Source organism: Suricata suricatta, chromosome 4, assembly GCF_006229205.1.
Source record: "Suricata suricatta isolate VVHF042 chromosome 4, meerkat_22Aug2017_6uvM2_HiC, whole genome shotgun sequence".
Taxonomy (NCBI): domain Eukaryota; kingdom Metazoa; phylum Chordata; class Mammalia; order Carnivora; family Herpestidae; genus Suricata; species Suricata suricatta.
This window is the reverse complement of record NC_043703.1, coordinates 9860310-9877998: the sequence shown is the minus strand read 5'-3', so window position 1 is coordinate 9877998 and position 17689 is coordinate 9860310. Positions and strand designations below refer to the sequence as shown.

The following is a 17689-nucleotide window of genomic DNA, read 5'->3' as shown; positions in this document are numbered from 1 at the left end:
TCAAGTTTTGCATCCCTCTCTCTCCCCAACTCTCTTTCCCTCTTCCCCTCCCCCTGGTCCTCCATTAGGTTTCTCCTGTTCTCCTGTTAGACCTATGAGTGCAAACATATGGTATCTGTCCTTCTCTGCCTGACTTATTTCGCTTAGCATGACACCCTCGAGGTCCATCCACTTTCCTACAAATGGCCATATGTCATTCCCTCTCATTGCCATGTAGTACTCCATTGTATAGATAAACCACATCTTCTTGATCCACTCATCAGGTGACGGACATTTAGGCTCCTTCCATGTTTTGGCGATTGTTGACATTGCTGCTATGAACATTGGGGTCCATGCTGGGCTTTTCACTCCTAATCTGCAACAGTCAGCAAACCTCACCATGAAGATCTTTCAGTTCCTCTAACCTCTCCTGCATGTTCTTCTTGGCCCCTTCCTATCTGACCCTGTGTCGGACCAGTGATGATATTAGGACTCACTTGACTCAATCCTACAGACCTGCCAGACGAGAGCTACACTTTCAGAAGACGAAACATTCTGCTTTAAATGGGAAAATGCGCCGAAAGCATATTATCCTTTGAATCCAGTAGATTACGTCGTGCTCAGAATGGTGGAGTAAAGTGTATTTATTACATTTCATTTTGGAAAATATATGAACCATGTTTTCAAAGTGCCTTTTTCTGTTAATGCACTTACATTTTCAACCCTTCCTAGAATGAGTATGTTATCAATGAGACAAACCTTTTAAATCAAGCAGTCCTGTCTATTACTGCACACACTAGCAGCTCATTTAATTAGAAAATACCCATTTGTTGTGAAGAAAAAGGATTTTCTTGTATGTGTAGGAAGCAAACAAGGCTGAATTTAGATGCCTTTTATTTTTTATTATTAAAACTTTTTAATGTTTATTTTTTAAGAGAGAGACAGACAGAGACAGAGCATGAGCAGGGGAGAGGCAGAGACAGAGGGAGACACAGAATCCAAAGGAGGTAACAGGCTCTGAGCTGTAAGCACAGAGCCCAAAGTGGGGCTCAAACTCATCAATCATGAGATCATGACCTGAGCTAAAGTCTGACGTTTAACCGACTGAGCCACCTAGGTGCCCCCTAGATGCCTTTGAAAATGTGGACTCTACTAATATCAAGAAATGGATCTGGCTATAATTTTACTTTTATATGAAGTGGATAGTCCACTGCTATGAAAATTTATTAATATAGGGGGCACCTGGGTCCCTCGGTTGGTTAAGCACCTGACTCTTGGTTTCAACTCAGGTCATGGTCTCCTAGTTCATGAGTTCGGGCCCTGCATTGGGCTCTGTGCTGACTGTGTGGAGCCTGCTTGGGATTCTCTCTCTCCCCCTCTTCCCAGTCTTTATCAATACAAATTATATACACTTTCTTTTTTTAAAGTTTATTTATTTTGAGAGAGACAAAGACAATGTGAGTGGGGGAGGGGCAGAGAGAGATGGAGACAGAGTCCCAAGCAGGTCCTGCATTGTTAGCACAGAGCCTGACGGGGGCCTTGATCTCACGAAACCATAAAATGATGACCTGAGCTAAAACCAAGAGTCGGATGCTAACCAACTGAGCCATCCAGGCACTTCCATGATATACAATTTCTTAAAAATAATTATATGTTCCCTAAGCATGTGTGGATTTATAAATTAGCATTTTTCTTTTGAAATCGATCTCAAGTACATAATCCCTGAAATCAAATATTTTTTATGTTTCCCATAATAGTCACTGGTTCCTATTCTTCCTGCCTGTGTGATCTCATTTCTCACCCTGGGTGATGAGAACTTCCATTGGCATCCGGTAAGCCCTATTTTCCACCATTTTCAGCTTGTCGGTGCTGAGTGTACACTAGGGCGTTAGGTGTACTTCAGCATTCAGCTTAGAAGAACAGCAAAGCAGTCCTTATGTGTGGCAACTTCTAAACTCCGAAGCATTTTACAAGATTCCCAGTTTCCTCAAATTACAATTCACTGAAATTAATAGGAAGTGAGAAAATTAGGAGTCCTCCACATTCTTAAATAAAATATATGTCAGAAAACCTCTGACTCAAAGGTTTAGTTTCAAATTGAAGTTGGCTCCCCCTCCCCCTATATTTCTGTTTTAAAAGTAAAATCACAAAATCTGGGACATTTTCTGTGCTGAAGTCCTTTGGTGTTTAGCTTTATGCGTTTTAGACACTTGAGATGCTCAATAATGCCACATAGCATAGTTCTTGCTGCGTGCTGTTATTGCCAGCGACATATAAAGTTAGCTTTTATAGGAGAATATTAAGGTGGGGAAGAAAAAGGCTTTACTTTTGTATTCCATTAGACAGTTTACTGCCTTTCAAGACATTGATTGTAAGGAATGGCCCATTACCAGTCTTTTCAGGTTCTTGAATCTGTCTCAAAGACTTTTTGTTACTGATGGCAGTCAGCTTTCAGAGCTCCCTCCTCGCTCCTGACAGATGCCCAAGACAAAATTATCCATTATTATTTTTGGTTTTTACTCCATCAAATCTGCCTCTCTTGCTGCACTCATTCCTTCTCCTTTTTTTTTTTTTTTAAATTCTAATATCATCTTAACACAGTCCTTTGTCACATAACGTTTTCCACCCTGGTAATACTTTCCCAGGGTAGAAATGCAATGTAATGTAATGAGATCTGTAATTTGTGATGAGATTTGCCGGTCTACCAAGCACCCCTGTTAATTTCTTGATCATGGTACAGGTGACCGTATCATTCTATAGTGCCCATGTTGTGACAAGGTTATTCCTGAGTCTGTGTTGTCCATTCGTGCTAAGTCCTGACACTCTCTTCTCTCCTTTCTTCCCACAAGCCAAACCCTTATTTAGAACAAGACTTCTGCTTAGAATCTCTTATACATTTCTGTGTTCCAGGTTTATGGCATTTTGTACTTTCTTAACTGTAAAATACTATAGTGTGAAAACAAATATGGATGAAAGTCAAGAATCCAAAACATATATAAGACTAGAACCAACAACCCAAGCGAAAAATGGGCAAAGTATATAAACTGGCAATTTATAGAACAAAAAAATCTGGTCCATAAACATATGAGAAGATACATACTGATAAAAACCTTGCCAGCCACTAGAAAGGTACAGAAGTACCTTTTCATGCCCATTCAATGGCTAAAATTTTAAAGTTTGATATCATCAAATATTGACATGCTAAACAGAAAGCTTATACTCATAACACTAATGAAAAGAGAGAGGAACAATTTACAAAATCTATTAAAAATAAAAATGTGCATACTTAGCACTTCTATTTTCACATATATTTTATGGAGAACCATTCACACTGTGCACAAGCAAACTCATGCAAAAGCATTTAAGACACCAATGTCAGTGATCACACGCAAAAGAAAAAGACATCTCTCAATTGTAGAATGACCAAACAAAATGTTTGAGAGAATAAAAGATGACATAGGCGCTAAACTGAATGAAGAAAATGTATATTTATTCATGAGAATGAGATTGAAACAACACTATGTATATCATATGCAAACATACTTATGCATATGCAGATGAGTTTAAAATCTGAAAGAGTATAGTTTGAACTCATAATAATGTCATTTGGAAATGCTGGAGAGGAAACCAAAACTGAGCACAGTCATCAAAAAAGACTGCCCTTTTAAAATTTTAACATAAGAATGAAATTATTTCTTAGGTGCTTGAATTTTTTAAATTAAAGAAACATACAGATTGTAAGTCAGACATTAAAGTTTTATAGAACCCCTGTACCTTACAAGTCAAACACAGTGAAAAACTACAGTAGCTATTCATAGATTATAATTCATTAGTAGGGCAAACATATGCTTATAGGATTTTTTTTTTCCAGTGAACTCATCTTTTAAATGATACCACCTTTGTATCCATTACCTGGATCAAGTTTCAGGAAGTATGTCTGTAATGCATGTGAATGCACGATTGTATGCAGGATGTAAGGAATCCACACAAACTGATTTATAATTATGTACTTTGATTCTCCTTATTATGTAAATCAATTGACAACGCACAAATATACATTATAAAAGTAAAAGTGCAGATGATAAAAATGTATGAATGACTGTGTGTAACCTATCTGACAAGACACACAATACATTTTACAGCATGTAACATTTACAAATGCAAGGCTCACAAAGTATATAACTTCGTTGGTATCAGTGTGAAATTCCTTACTTTGATGTATGGTTTTATACCATCCCCAAAGAACAGTAATTTTCAAAATATTTTCAGTCCATTAGTTCAGTATGTTTAAATAGACTATCAAAGAAATCATCTGTTTGATGTCTGATGTGCCTTTTACTTAAGTCTACGTCTTAGCAGAATATTAGAAATGATCTAAATATGATCTAACATATTTAGCTTAATCCCTCATGCCTATCATTTGTGATTTATGTAAAAATCATTTGTTTAAACTGCTATAAAATTATTGAACATAATTTAAACATCTCTGAGTGTACACATTTTAAAAGATGTCTTTTTTGTTGAGTGAGTCTTTAAAAATTCTAAAACTGCATTCCAACAAAATGGAATGGAACCGTTTCTTATTACTTAGTAACACTGTGATTTCATTTCATATATACTTACTTAACATGAAACAGCTTACTGCTAATTGTATCAGTATAACAAACATGAGTCAACTAATAATTAATTTGTGTAGTAGGCAGTACGTCAAGAATATAAATAATGAACTCGCTGAATTTCTTAGCAGAATGCAAGGCTCAAATAACTCATATTTTTATGAGTCACTGTCTCAGCCACTTAACTAGATTAAATCTCCCTCAGTTGTCAAGAGCTGACAAACAAATTACGGATTTAATGGTGAAAACTGTTGGCATCACCAACCAAACTGTTCTCAACGAATTTGGATGTGAACAATGCAGTGCAACATTACTAATTCAATAAACGTTCTTGGATTCTATTTCTACGGTCCCCCCATTATCATTCCATCTTTTCAAAATTTATGTTTAAGATTGTATTCCTTAGCATATGGTGATTGTTTTAAAGTCAACAATTTTAAAATAATTTTTAAGTGTATTTATTTATTTTGAGAGAGACAGCATGAGCTCTAATGGTGAAGGGATGGAGAGAGGGGGAGAGAAAGAATCCCAAGTAGGCTCCATGTTGTCAGTGTGGAGCCCGATGTGGGGCTTGAACCCACAAACTGTGAGATCATGACCTGAACTAAAATCAAGAGTTGGACACTTAACAGACTGAGCCACTCAGAAGCCCCAATAATTTTTTAATAACACCTATAAACTAACCTTATGTGGTAATCATTTGGCAATATACACATGTACCAAATCACATTGCACACCTTAAACTTACACAAAGTTATATGTCAATAAAGCTGGAGAATAAAACTAAAGACTAAATAAAAATCTAAAAGAATTCGCTGAATTTAAAGGGTAGAACATGAAGTCTCACATGTAAATCTTATCATCCGCCTAAAGCCTCTACAAGATCACGTCAGTTATTGGTTAGAACGCACAACCTGTGCAAAGAGCTTTTATGACGGAGTCCAGATGGGAAGGAAAAATAGGTCTCATGACTTTCCATGAAGGTGGGAGGGATAAATGAGGGCAGTAGTTAAGTGTACTACAAGCAACTCATGTATATGTTTCCTCGGGTGAGCCTTTTCCTAGGACACCCACTTTGTGTATGGCCTCTCCATACCATCTGAAGCCCATGTTTGGTAAAATACAGTACTTTCCCAAGTCCCTAACCTTATGTTCTGCCATTCTGCCACAGGTGGCAAAGAAGGTGCTGAGCCAGGGTCCTGTATCACACAATGGCACGTGTCTTCACTGAAGAAACAGTGTAACGCCGAGTTCATCCAAGTGTCCCATCACCCAGCAATCCACGGGGAATGAAACTTAACCCTGTTAATATCTTCATATGATATTCATATTGGGGGAAATATGCATTTTTGATATAATTGTATTTAATTATGCAACCAGAGGGTTACAATGTTACCATCAGGGATAAAATGGCTTACATACTTTGTAATTCTCTAACATTTGGTTACCATCAGTTCAGATAATTTGAGTACTCGTAACACCTCTCAACCAGCTCGTAGAGGAGTAAATGATTACATGACTCATACTACTGCACAACAAGTATTCAGCTCAGTAAATAAAAATAATAGCAATAAGTAACATTTTAGTGGGCATCCTTTCGCAAAAAAAAAAGAAAGAAAAGGACCATTAAAACTTAGTAACAGCAGAATTTAAAATATTTTATCAGGTTACATAGTGAATACATTTTAAATACATTTTCTTCTCCAACAGCTTCTTCTTTTCCCCTGACAATCACCACTGGATTCGTTTAATCCATGTGGATTAAACCCATGGTGCCTTGGGTCTGTATCGCGCGGACTGATCTGGGATACTATCAAAAGGTATGCATCTTCTCCATGAAACAGGACAGACTACAGGTAAGAAATGAATGATCAGATTGCTTTTATGACATGTCTTGAACGAACGTATAAATAGAGATGGCCAAAGGCGCTTACACCTGCCAGGCGTCACTTGACCCATAGAAGCTAACACATCAAAGGGCTGCTCTGCACACTAGGGGAGCTGACGAGGCAGAAGTACCTCTCATGGTGTTCCGGGCAGTGTAGACACTAAAAAAAAAAAAAAAAAAAAAAAGCTCCTTTCTCTTCCCTTACTAGCTTAGATAATGGTCACCGTACGACACACTCATAAGTCCTCTTGAATGTCGCCCCTCACACAAAACAGCGGCTGCCCCTTGATCCCAGGCTGTCTGCCATCAAAACTCTCCTCCCAGGTTCCATTTCCGGGGGCCAAGCGCCTCTCAACCCCTCTGCAAAGGTCTCAGCCAAATGTGTTTCCCACCAGCTGCTTCTCTCCTTTGTTCATCTTCCAGGCCAGTACTGGCGGCTTTCCTGTGGCTGATTTTCTTTCTAGTCTTTGGAGTCTAATGGCAGACAGCTGCCAGCTAATGAGCCCCCCCAGGTGTCCGCCCCCGGGTCAAAGTGTGGCACTCGGTCAGGACCGAGGAGGGTCAGAATGTGGAAGATGTGTCACCTGCTATTTTGACTCTGTTTCAGTTCATTCTGGACTCATTTTACAGAGCTTTATAAAGTGCAATTCACCAGCACCAACAAAAATGAACACAAGGCATTCCTTTGAAACTGGTTAAAAGAAGAAAATAGTTTCATTTTAGAAATCTGCTTGAGACTTTGAGACTACCAAACTCTGCTAATGCCTACATAATCTTATTTCATTAAATAACATAGCTTAGATGTTATTTATTTATTTGTTAATAAAAAGAATATTTTTGTCTGTTTGTTTCAATAGCTTCATGCCCAGCACTGTGCCCAACACAGGGCTCAAACTCATGACCCTGAAATCACAACCTGAGCAGAGATCAAGAGTCAAACACATAACCGACTGAGCCACTCGGACACCCTGATTTTATTTTATATTTTGTTTTGGCCTACATGTTTCTTTCTTTCTTTCTTTCTTTTAATTTAAATGGCAAATCCTCTTCAACAATTTATTCTTGAAAGTTAGCACTATACTCAGGCTGGCCAAAAAAAATTAAATGCACAGAGTCCCAAAGTTTAATGCAACAGGTCATTTCTTTTTTTTCGATGTTTTTTATTTATTTTAGAGACACAGCGTTAGCAGAGGAGGGTCAGAGAGAGAGGGAGACACAGAATCTGAAGCAGGCTCCACGCTCTGAGCTAGCTGTCAGCACAGAGCCTAATGCAGGGTTCAAACCCATGAACCATGAGATCATGACCTGAGCCAAAGTCAGATGCTTCACTGACTGACCTTACCCAAGCGCCCCAACAAGTCATTTCTTAATAAGGAAATTTAACTTACAAAGCAAGAAGAAATTAAAAAAAATTTTAACATTTATTTATGATTGAGAAACAGAGAGAGAGGCAGAGCATGAGCAGGGAAGGGGCAGAGAGAAGGGTAGACACAGAATCTGAAGCAGGCTCCAGGCTCCAAGCTGTCAGCACAGAGCCCGACATGGGGCTTGAACCCACAAACTGAGAGATCATGACCTGAGCTGAAGTCGGATGCTTAACCAACTGAGCCACCCAGGCGCCCCAAGAATAAATTTTTAATACAATGAAAATATAATGCCATCTATCTGCGGTTCTGTATCAGTGTTTACTTGGTACCTTAAAGTACTAACCATAGTGACTAACATGAAGCAGGTGCTCAAAAAATGTTTGCCGAGTGAATGAATAAGCAAATGCATGGCCTTTGGAAGGCTATCTAAAATCCGCACTTGAACCACTGCTCAAAGATGGTGACTGTCAAGTCTTGCAGAACATTCCTGATTTTTTTTCTTTCCAGATTTTATTTAATTCAAATTAGTTAACATATTGTACAGTATTGGTTCAGGAGTAGGATTTAGTGATTCACCAGTTACATATAATACCCGGTGCTCATCACAAGTGCCCATCACCCATTGAACCCATCCCTTGCTCACCTCCCCTCTAGCAACCCTCAGTTTGTTCTCAGAGTTAAGAGTCTTTTATGATTTGCTTCCCTCCCCATTTTTATCTTATTTTGTTTTTCCTTCCCTTCCCCTATGTTCATCTGTTTTGTTTCTCAAATTCCACATATGAGTGAAATCATATGGTATTTGTCTTTCTCTGACTGACTTATGCCGCTTAGCATAATACCCTCTAGCTCCATCCATTGCAACGACAAGATTCCATTCTTTTTGAAGGCAGAGTAATATTCCATTTTCTATATACCACATCTTCTTTATACGTTCACCAGCCGATAGTCGTTTGGCTGCTTTCCATAATTAGGCTATTACTGATAGTGCTGCTATAAACATTGGTGTGCATGTGCCCCTTCAAATCGGTATTTTTGTATGCTCTGGATAAACACCTAGTAGTGCAATTGCTGGGTCCTAGGATAGCAGAACATTCCTGATTTTAAAAGTGCCAATAAGCATAACATAGTTGTGAGAAACATCTCCCAAACTCTTTCTTCATAAATGGTATTTTTTGTTTTTATTGGTCTTGTGTAAATATAATAATCTTTTCCCTTCCTTTACTCATTTCCATAATTTTTCCTGGCTCACATGAGACACTGGGGGATAAGAGTATTTTGGTTCTGATTTTCTTTTTTTTTAATGTTTATTTATTTATTCTGAGAGAGAGAGAACAGGAGAGAGATAGGAGAGAGAGAATCCCAGATGGGCTCCACAGTGTCAGTGCAGAGCCTAATGCAGAGCTCCATCTCATAAATAGTGAGATCATGACCTGAGCCAAGATAAGAATTGGACACTTAGCCAACTGAGCCACTCCAGTGCCCCCAATTTTATGAGGATTCTTAGGCATGAGAAAGAATAATCTACTCTTCCTACTAGTCTCTGCGATCTGTACACTGTTTATCCTGATTTTGCAGGCAGAGAAGGTTAAATAGCTTGTCCTACATCACTCACCACTGAGTTACAGATTGCATCTTGAAACCGAGTCCTTCTCTTCACTGGACACGAGCTCTCCTGGGCTGCCCACTTCTATCGTTCTGCACTGGAGACACTGGGAGTACAGTCACCACCTGGTTCCCCCAGAATTCCTTTCCTTCCCTGCATCTCAGCAATGGTTAGGTGGCCTTAAAGCCGTGCAGGTGTTGACAGGATGAGGCCATTACATTCCCTGCCTATGACACTTCGCTTCCAATGGTCTTTCCTTGAAAGTCTCCTTCAGTTCAACTTCGACTTGGTAACAAGGTTTGTAGTCACTAGTAGTTTTAAAATAAAGTAATATAGAGGCACGTGGGTGGCTCAGTTGGTTAAGTGTCCAACTTCAGCTCAAGTCATGATCTCATGGTTTATGGCTTTGAGCCCCGTGTCAGGCTCTGTGCTGACAGCTCAGAGCCTAGAGCCTGCTTTGGATCCTCTTTCTCCCTCTCTCTCTATGCACCAACCCCGCCCACTCACATTCCGTCTGTCTGTCTGTCTCTCTCAAAAATAAACAGTAAAAAAATAAAAATAAAAAAAATAAAGTAATAGAATTCCCTGGGCAAATATAGCTTATCTTGTATTAGACACATGAGAGTAAGAATTTTCTAAGAACCTTTATTTGCTTTGTAGTTAGGTGATTCCTGATTAGGCTTTTTATTTTTATTTTATGTTTTTGCTTACTTGCTAAAGCACTTACGTGGTGGGAGAAAGCATGTGGATATTTGCTGCAATTAATATTAAGAAGATAAAGAGCCCAAATCTCAGTCCATCAGGATTTATTCTTGGTGCTCAGTCACTGCTATTGCTTATCTGCAGCCCCTTCCCCACCTCCACCCCCCACAGATTTTGTCTTTATGCACAGTAACTGCTGAGGGGGTCCTTTTACCAGGCTGCGCAGAGATTGGTAAAATAACTCAATAGCAAAGAGTAATAAAGATGATACTGACACGTGGTTTAGTAAAAATGAAAACTCTTGTAAATATATACTCACCAAATTTTAAGAACTAACGCTAAAAATGCATAAAATATACTTTTGAATATAAAGTAGGTATGTGATCATATTGGAGAAAGAAAAACCGCATCATTGTAATGAAAATTATATCTGTATATAATATATATATGAATAAGGCTTTATGTCAATTTCCTGGACTCTGCTTACTGGGAAACTTCCTCCCTTCATCCTATCCACCCCAAGCCCAACCAACACAAGGAAATCGCTAAGTAAAGCTAAACAAATGTTTAATGTATAAATTAGCCCCAAAGCGAGGGGAATATCCAGTGGACAGAGAGTGTATGGGAACACGGAATGAGAATGAGAGCCATAAGCAGAAGCTGAAGTCATAACTCACAAACATATTCAGGGTCAACAGCCCCTCAGGGCTGGGGGGCTGGGCCCTGTGCTCCTGGGCGGCATTCGAACACAGAGACTGAGCTGAGATGTGTCCACAGAGCTGGAAGTTCCACAAAGGTCACTCTGCATTTCACACAGAGACCGGAGGAGTGCTGCCCTCCAGGCCAGGCAAGCAAAAAATTGCTTGACTTCACTGAGATCCATGTGGGGGCCCGAAGACTCTCCTATGAGAAACCAGAACCCCAAACGTGGGCCAAAGTGCATCGTCCAAGTTCACACTGTCCTCTACAGCTCCAATGGCTCCAGGGTCTCCCCTCCCACAAGCCTCCAGGGTAACTAAGGATGAGTCCAGGATGAGTTATGATCCCTGGAATCCCAGCAGCACTGACCTCGGAGACAGAAACCCTCCCTGGGACTGAGCTCACAGCCACACACTGCAAACCAGAGGAGAAAATGAACTAGTATAATGGAGAATTCGAAGACATGGAAGGATCAGAAAGAGATTCTGAAGTAAGCATGTTTAGAATGTTTAATGAGATAAAGAAAGGGTTAGAAAGAGAATGGTAAGAACAGGGCTATAAAAAAAAAACAAAACCCAGAGATTTGGAACAGTTAAACAGAAATTCTAGATAAGCAGATTATAGATGTGGGGATAAAAAAACTGCAGGATTAAGATAAAGAGGTAGACACATTGAGGGAGAAAATTATACAGGGTTCGGCAACGAAGCTGAAGAGGAAAATACACACAAACAACTTTACGAGACGTGGAAATACTACGAGAAGATGCACCAGGCATCTAGTGGCAGGGGTCTGGAGGACAAATGCGGGAAGCAGGGAGAAGTTAGAAGGCAAGATGTACCGGCATGGAAAATGGAAAAGCAGTTTCAACAAAGCTTTAATCAGTATTCCAGAAAATAACAAATAGAGAATAGAGAACACATACGGATTTGTAAAGATAATATCTAAAAATCTCCCAGAAAAAGGCATGAGCCTCATATGAAAAAAAAATCCCTTTTAGATTAAAAAAAAAATCCATGTCTAGACGTATTATAGTAAGCCCACAACATTGCAAAGACAAACAGTAAATCTTAAAATCAATGAAAAAACAGATAATGTTTAAAAAAGAAACATAGAAACAAAAACACAAAAGAACTACAATTAGACTCAAAGGAGGGATGGTCAGTTGGCAAAAACAGATTCCAAAATACAATGGAATGATTTCAAACCTTGGGGGGGAATCTCAATGCCAACGAAGAATGCGGTACTCGGTCCAACTATTACGCAAAAATAAGATAAAGACATTCTCAGAAAAGTGCCTCAGAAGCAGACGTATTTGATCAGGCAGGAAAAAGGAAGGTGGCCCTCCTAATCGATGTCATTCAATACCTGTTTTAACAGAAGCTCATGTAAAAATACAAGTCTCAAGCTAGCACTTTCGAGGATCAGACTGAACAGAAGCATCGGTCTCAGAGGCTCGGCAGATTGTACAAATGTGAGAAATGCTGAATACAAGGCACGTGGGGGGAAACAGGACTGGTAGCAAATTGGGAGTCTTCACACGCTGTCCGCTCGTACTCATCCTCACACGGGCGTGAAGGGATGCGCGGCGCACTCACGCCAGGGCCTAAACTCCTGTCCCTGGCACAGAGCTGCAAAACCTGCCCCAGCGGAGGATCAACGCTTTTTCCTGACTTGCCTTCACCTTCATTCATTGTATTTCAACATCTCTGTTTGGGGGAAGGAACTGGGTTATATTGACTCACATCATTTTGTTCCAGGCCCTGTATGCCTGCATAGGGTAAACGCGTAACAAATATTTGATGAGTGCATTATTTGTGAAAACGTGTTTTTTTAAATTTAATTAAAGATGTTTCCCCTATTACCTAAGAATTCTCATATTTTCATGAAAATGGGAATTTTTTCATGAAAAAAATTTCACTTTTTCCTTGTTATCTAGAAATAAATCTGATCAATAATAATCTTTGTAATAGTAATTGTGGCCGTTATCTTTGTATTAATAGTGGCCGCTATATTCATTAGGCAGTTGTAACTTATTTTAGGATATTTGTTTCATTTTTATTTGGTATCCTTTATCTTACCATATTTAGGATGAGTTAGTATCTTCAGTGTAATCCCTGAATCCCAAGGCCTACAGGTGTGGGGAGCCGAGGGGTCCAGGCGCATAAAGGGGAAGAGAGAGAAAAGACTCCCTGATTCCACAGACCAGTGCTCCCTGAGGCTGGACGCTATCTCCTTTCTCACCGCCCTGTGTGGCTCAGGCCGGAAATCCATTTTCAAGGCCAGGGAGCTTTCTCCTCGGAGGAGAGAAAGCCGCACCGTTTTGCTAAGCAGGGCTCTCGTAGCAGACCGTGCAACCCCCGGGGAGGGAGGAGTGGGCTTTCCTGTGCCCTCGCGGGCCTGGAGGGAAGAGCTGCCGAGGACGTCCCTGCAAGACGTTCTTCCTCTTTGGGCCAACTGATGAGTCGGTGAGATGAATTTCATAGCATGTCAAGGGAACCATGTCCCACTGACGCCATTACCAGCGGGGAGAGCTTCCCTGACCGCCCACACAAGACTTCTGGGCCAGTCTGTCCACGCTGGCTTCACGTGAATAGATCTGCCACGAGGCAGATGCCATTTCATTTCAAATGGAGGATGAACTTAAAAGGCAAGAGTTGTATCTGGATTTTATTTAAATTCCCCATTACGAAGTTACCACAGAATAAGGATTGAAAACGGCAATGTATCTAATATAAAATTCTCCCACATGTGATCATGTGTATGAGATGCTCACTGAGAGTCAGAAAGCGCGTCACCAGGAGCGCGGGGACCTTTGTTCCTGCTCCGTGCTCCTGGGATCTAATGAGCCCCCGGGGAAGAAAGGGATAAAACACACACAGACACACAGAGACGCACACACACGAACACATCAGACAGTGGGACCCGGACAGAATGAAGCATTGACTTTCACAGACCAGCTCTGTCACAGTTCAGACAGAAGGGTGCCAAGTGACGCTACATGGGAAGCCACTTGCACAGAGGCCCTGGAGAGTGGGTCGGAGGAGGCATTCCCCGGAAAAGGGGAGGAAGGAATGCGAGGAAAAGGGAACGAACTGCTGGTGCGCAGAAGAGCAGAAAATACAATATGGTCTCTGTTGTTTTTTTTTACTTCAATGTCTTTGCATATCAAAAGGGAATGCTTTATGCTTCCTAGAATTCACTCTCACACAAAAAGAGCAGGGCTATAAATTCATACAATCTTTTTGAGAAACACAACACTACTTATTATGTTAAAAATGTGCATACCCTTCAACCTGGAAATTGTCCTAGGAATCTATTTTAAAGAATACTGCACATGCACACAAGATATACATGTGTGTGTGTGTGAGCATTTATTCAATGCAAGATTACTTACTGTAGTCAACAGTTATGAATCACGTTAATGCCTATTAGCAGGGAAACAGTTAAAACCATTTTATTAAATACCACAAAATTGATAAAGATGAAAGAAGCAGGAAGAAAAGAAAGGAGAGAGGAAGGGAGGGATTTACATATGGCAGAATTTATTGCTTTCATTAAACCTTTTATGCTATTTGAAGTATGATTTTTATAATCTAAAAATATTTTTTCAATTTGTATTTATTTTTGAGAGAGAGAGAGTGAGTGCGCGTGAGTGGGGAAGGGGCAGAGGGAGAGGGAGACACAGAATCTGAAGCTGTCAGCACAGAACCCAATGTGGGGCTTGAACTCATGAACCACAAGATCATGACCTGAAGTCAGACGCTTAACTGACTGAGCCATCCAGGTGCCCCTATAATCTAAAAATATTTAAAATGTAACTATGAACGTGCTAATTTCTTGGAAACCCCTAGATATTTCCAAGAAGTATTATCTTCTATGTATGATATGAAAAAATCATCATTTATGCCCTCAAAATCCACTTTTAAAGTTTCTTCTTTCACTGTCCAATGACAAGTCACTCCAGCAGCTGTTTTTTTCTAATCCTTTCAAAAAGAACTCGAGAGAGAGAGAGAGAGAGAGAGAGAGAGAGAGAGAGAGAGAGAGAGAGAATTCCCAAGCAGGGTCTACATTCAGCATTGATCCGGACACAGGGACCGATCCCAGGACTCTGGGATCATGACCTGAGCGGAAATCAGGAGTCTGATGCTCAACAGCCTGAGCCACCCAGGCGCCCCTAGTGGATATCTTTTTAAAAAATCACTCTGAAATTTCTAGCTATAGACTCCCTGTTTTCCTAATATTCTGAATAACATCTGCGTGTCTAATTTCAGTTTAAATAAGTCTGTGACCCTGTTTGAGAATCTAATGGAGCCCAAAGACTCCGTGCCTTTAGAATTCATCAGGCACACACTTCCGTGTGCACCCCGAGGGCTTTCACTGATGCTGGACCCAGGGATGGAGCCCCTGTATCTGACCCAAGGTTCCTACAACTATGCCCCTTGCTGAAGCCTCACGAGCTGGTCCTCTGTTTAACAAAAATACAGTCAGGTCTTCCCCGTCCCATGAGAAAGGAATTCCTTTAGAGAGCAAGTCTAGAATTGTCATAGACTTCGGAAAGCACCTGTGGTCTAATTCTGTTGTTCTAGTTCTCTCTTCTATATGTGTTTTCATAAAAATCGATAAGTAATTCTGGGAGCAGTGCTGAACACAAAGATTAATGCAGGGAAAACAAGCTGTCCGTGCTTTTCCATGAAGTAGTATACATCTCAATGACATATTTCACAAATTAGTCTTTATGGTGGCTTTTTTGCAACTGCAATAAAAATGTACATTCTGCAATAAATCATAGTTATAGACATATAATAACTTCCTATTTTCTACTCATTTGAAAGTTTCCTCTGACACCACATGCTGCAACATGAAATACAGTTTAACGTCATTTAAAATCTATGAATCAATTTTTAATACCATCATCGGCAAAGTTCAATTTACATCTACTAGGATTTGAGTGAGAGTAATTTTCTTTCATCACGTTTTATGGCCATATTTAATACCAGATGCAATAGGAGACAAATTATAAAAGTAATAGAATGCCAACATGAAAAAAACAGAGGGGGAATTTTAAAGTAAAGCAAATCTTGTATTAAAACTGAAACATTAGACCTGTGTAGGTGGCTTTATGGCCAATTCCATTTTGGCAAGATCTGGGGTAGTTTTGAGCACAGAACACTACCAGTGATGAAAATAACCACTGATGCTATTTCTCATCAATATTTAATAAAACTGATTTATGACTCATGCAGGGTGCTGAACCTGTACCTTATAGTCAATACTGCCCAAAGTCAAGTAAAAAAAAAAATACCACATAGTGAGTAACAGCTAAAATATATTTCCCATTGGGAAAAAAAATACAGTCCCAAATTCCAATACCCATAATAGCCTTCTTCAGAAGCGACTTGGGAGTATATGAGAATCTGACAGGCTGTAGTCACCTTGCTTTAATTTCTTTCATTTTCTCAAAAGGCTCATTAATTTGTCATCAAAAAACTTTTCAAAGATAGTAAGTCATCACCTTAAATTTATATATGCATCCCAAATTCGCATCTTAAGTTTTGTGATGCTGATGACCTACAGTTTTCCTACCTAATATTGTAAGGAAGGCATATAAGGAAAGTTTTATGATTTTACTAATAGAAAGGACTGATAAGGTAAATACTTCTTATGTCACATAAATAAAAAAGGAATTAATTAATATGCATTTTCAAAATCACTTTAAAGAAACCTGTAGGCTAATTTGTAGTATTTAGAAAGCAAAATTAAATATTTGTATCTCGAAGGGAAAGAGAAAGCATATTCACACACGCAGTGAGAAATTAATGCACGCAGCTATAAATTACATACAGTAAGCACATAAATCACAGTGGAATTTTGAGTTTCGTTCAGATCAGTGTGAACCTGATTGCCATACACTGAAAAACGCATTTTTGCTTGCTTTCAATGTTCTCTCCCACATCTCCAGCCTGAATGTCTAACATCTCATTTTGCATCAAAAGCACATTCACTGATTTTTGCTGCCATTGCTTTGAATCCTTGCCCAACTGTTGATAGCTTGATAGTCGATAAATTATCTTGTAAAACCGTGCTGCCTCCCTGGTATATTCCTTTATCCTTCAATTCTTACGTACAACTCATATTTATTATGCACTGACCCTGACACACAGTATGCAGGAGACTAGATGCAAAGTCAGAGAGCAGCCCCGAGTGGCCCTGTTTCCGGTGGATGCCACCGTCAGCCTCCTTCACACGCATTCCCCTGTCCCAAGGACATGGTGGCCAAGGACATGGCGCGGGAGGAGAAGGTGGCGTGTCTGGTGGCTTGCCATACTGGGAGACACCTCCCCTCATTCCTTTATCACAATGAGACCCTCTAACGAATCAGCTGTCCGGACAAGCCACAGGGAATGGCGGTTACCCATGGCCAGCCTCACAGCTAACTCTGAGTCTGTGGTTCCAGAACACAGGCTTTGACCTCAGCAAGACTTGGCTCTCAACTGTGGCCTGCATGTGACTTTGGGCAAATCGATTCTCATCTCATTCACCTCACTTAACAGTTGAGCATAACGATGCCTTATGGGTTTATTGGGAGGATGAAAAACACAACAATGGATAGAAAAGTTTTTGTCTACTGCTAGAGATACATAAGTGATCGATAAGTGAGAACAGTACTGATGATAATGACAGTAATTACAATAATAAAGACTGTCTGTGAGCAATTAGTCACATAAGAACCTAGCATGTGCTTTCCCATACATAAGCTGATAAGAACAGATACTACACTTGATCTTAGGCAAGAGGCCGAGAAGCGATTTTTACCGTACATAAGGAATGGGGGAA

The 17689-nt window shown here is 39.9% G+C and overlaps 1 protein-coding gene and 1 pseudogene across 3 annotated transcripts in view; both read right to left on the bottom strand.

The window, feature by feature from the left end:
• The window catches only part of NALCN (sodium leak channel, non-selective), a 290407-nt gene that overhangs the window by 225355 nt on the left and 47363 nt on the right, over positions 1-17689 (bottom strand). The gene's annotated exons all lie outside the window — the stretch shown is intronic.
• Positions 17485-17662, bottom strand: LOC115290857 (annotated as a pseudogene).